We start from the raw sequence: 2522 nt of genomic DNA on the forward strand, positions 1-2522 counted from the left end.
CATACTAATAAATAAGTTCATGCAGGTGTGATGGCAGATTTACTTAGACACAACGGGGCTGGGGAGTGGCAGAGGCAAGAGGATGTCTGTGAGTTTCAGGCTAGCCAACATTATGCAGTGAGACCCTGTCTCAAAACAAACACACAAACAGTCTGAGGCCACCAAGACTATATGCATAAGGCTCTGTCTCAAAAGATGAGAGAGCCGGGGCAAGGTAAGGGGCTGCTAAAGAGATGACTCTTGCTCTGCCTATAACTACGGCTCCAGGAGATCCAACGTCCGTCCAGCCTCTGCAGGCACCAAGCATGCACGTGGTGCAAACACACTTATATAGGCCAAACATTCATATCCATAAAATTAATTAATTTAAATATAAATCAAAACAACAACAACAACAAAACTTCAGCTAATACTAGAGAATCTACCTGAAGTTCTCTAGCCTTGCACACAGGTGCATACACACACACTCACATTCACACTCACACACACTCACACTCACTCATACACACACACAAGCAAATAAATAAATGCAATAAAGAAAAGAGTCAACAACAACAACAAAAAAGCCAGGCATGATGGCGCACGCCTTTAATCCCAGCACTTGGGAGGCAGAGGCAGGCAGATTTCTGAGTTCGAGACCAGCCTAGTCTACAGAGTGAGTTCCAGGACAACCAGGGCTATACAGAAAAATCCTGTCTCAGAAAAAAAAAAAAAAAAAAGAGTCACTGACTCACCTTCAAGTCCTCAGTTGTCTCCTCCTAGGGTTCTCTCACTTCTCTACACTACCTACCCCTCAACACACGTACAGCTGCCTCCCATTGGCCACCCATGGAAAGGAATCGTAATGAATGTCCACTATCCAGAACCTACATTCTTTGGACCTCTTTGATGATGCAAGGAGGGTGATGCCCTGCTTCCTGCCAGCACTGAGGAGTCTATCCATATATTAACGATCCAACAGAGACCCTTACTACTTTTCAAGGGTCTGCCAATAGTTACCATAAAAAGCAACTACTGAAGCCATTTAGGGATGAATTTGCCTACAGTGGTGCTATAATTGAGCCTCCAGAATATGAAGTAATTCAGCTACAAGATGACCAGAGTAGGAACATACGACAGTTCCTAATAGAGGGTACACAGGCTAAGGATGATCAGCTGGCCTTTCATGAGTTTCCAAATGCTTGTGGCTCTCGAAAGGTTCAGGGAATAGAATATCCCTTCTGTCCCTTGCCATGAGTTTTAAAACCTCAAAGCTTGTATAATGTTCTTGGACTAGTGTAACTCCTTTATGCAACAACCTGAAAGAATTGATGAACAGACACCAAGCAGAGTGCCTGTCTTCTATGCATGAAGGACTAGGTTGGACCCCCTGGTTTAGTGATGTACTTCATAGGTAGAGGCTGGAAGAGGATCAGAGGCTCATATATGAGTTTGAGGCCAGTCTGAGATCAATGCAACTGTCACAAAAACCAATCACCCAATGAAACAAACAAAAAGCAACACAGTCCAACTTTGCTGGCTAATTTTATGTTGATTTGACAAAGGCTAGAACCATCTGAGAGGGGAGAACCCCAACAGAGAAAATGCCTTCATAGATTGGGTTGGGGGGCTGGAGAGATGGCTCAGCGGTTAAGATCTCTGACTGCTCTTCCAGAGGTCCTGCGTTCAAGTCCCAGTAACCACATGGTGGCTCACAACCATCTGTAATGGGATCTGATGCCCTCTTCTGGTGTGACTGAAAAGAGTGACAGTGTACTCACATACATAAAACAAACAAATAAATAAATCTTTAAAAAATGACATTAAAAAAAAGATTGGATTATAAGCAAGTCAGTTGGGCATTTTCTTAATTGGTGATTGATGTAGGAGGCCACAGGCCTTTGAGCATAGTGTCAGTCCTGGGCTGATGGTCCTGGATTCTATAAGAAATCAAACTAAATGACCCAATAAGCAGCACCCCACCATGGCCTCAACTTGCTTTTTGTCATGGTGTTTCATCACAGCAATAGAAACCCTAACTAGGACTCCAACAGAAAGCAGATATCAACACTTCTCCTGAAATAGCTCATAAGACTAAATATAGAGACCTGGAAAGGTGGTTAAGAACTCTGGCTGCTCTTCCAGAGGACCCTGATTCGATTCCCAGAAACTACATAGTGGCCCACCACAATCTGCAGCTCCAGGTCCAGGGGGTCAGAAACTCTCTCTTTTCTGGGTGCCAGGCACACGGGTGGTGGTGCATAGACCTCCTTGCATACAAAACACCACACACATGAAGGAAAAGAGAAAGGAAAGGAATGAGCTGGGCCCAAACGGCGCACGCCTCTGATCCCAGCACTCGGGAGGCAGAGTCAGTAGAACTCCTAATTGTAGGCCAGCCTGGTCTACAGAATGAATTCCAGGACAGCCAGGGCTACACAGGAAAACTCTGTCTCGAAAAACAAACAGAACCAGACCAAAAGAAAGAAGTAAAGAAAGAGAGGAAGGAGGGAAGGAAGGAAGGAGGGAGGGAGGGAGGGAGG

General features: G+C 45.0%; 1 pseudogene; it reads left to right on the top strand.

The window, feature by feature from the left end:
* The first annotated feature begins 848 nt into the window (after positions 1 to 848).
* LOC110293383 lies at positions 849 to 1236 on the top strand (annotated as a pseudogene).
* The last annotated feature ends 1286 nt before the right edge of the window (positions 1237 to 2522 follow it).

Source organism: Mus caroli, chromosome 4, assembly GCF_900094665.2.
Source record: "Mus caroli chromosome 4, CAROLI_EIJ_v1.1, whole genome shotgun sequence".
Classification (NCBI taxonomy): Eukaryota; Metazoa; Chordata; class Mammalia; order Rodentia; family Muridae; genus Mus; species Mus caroli.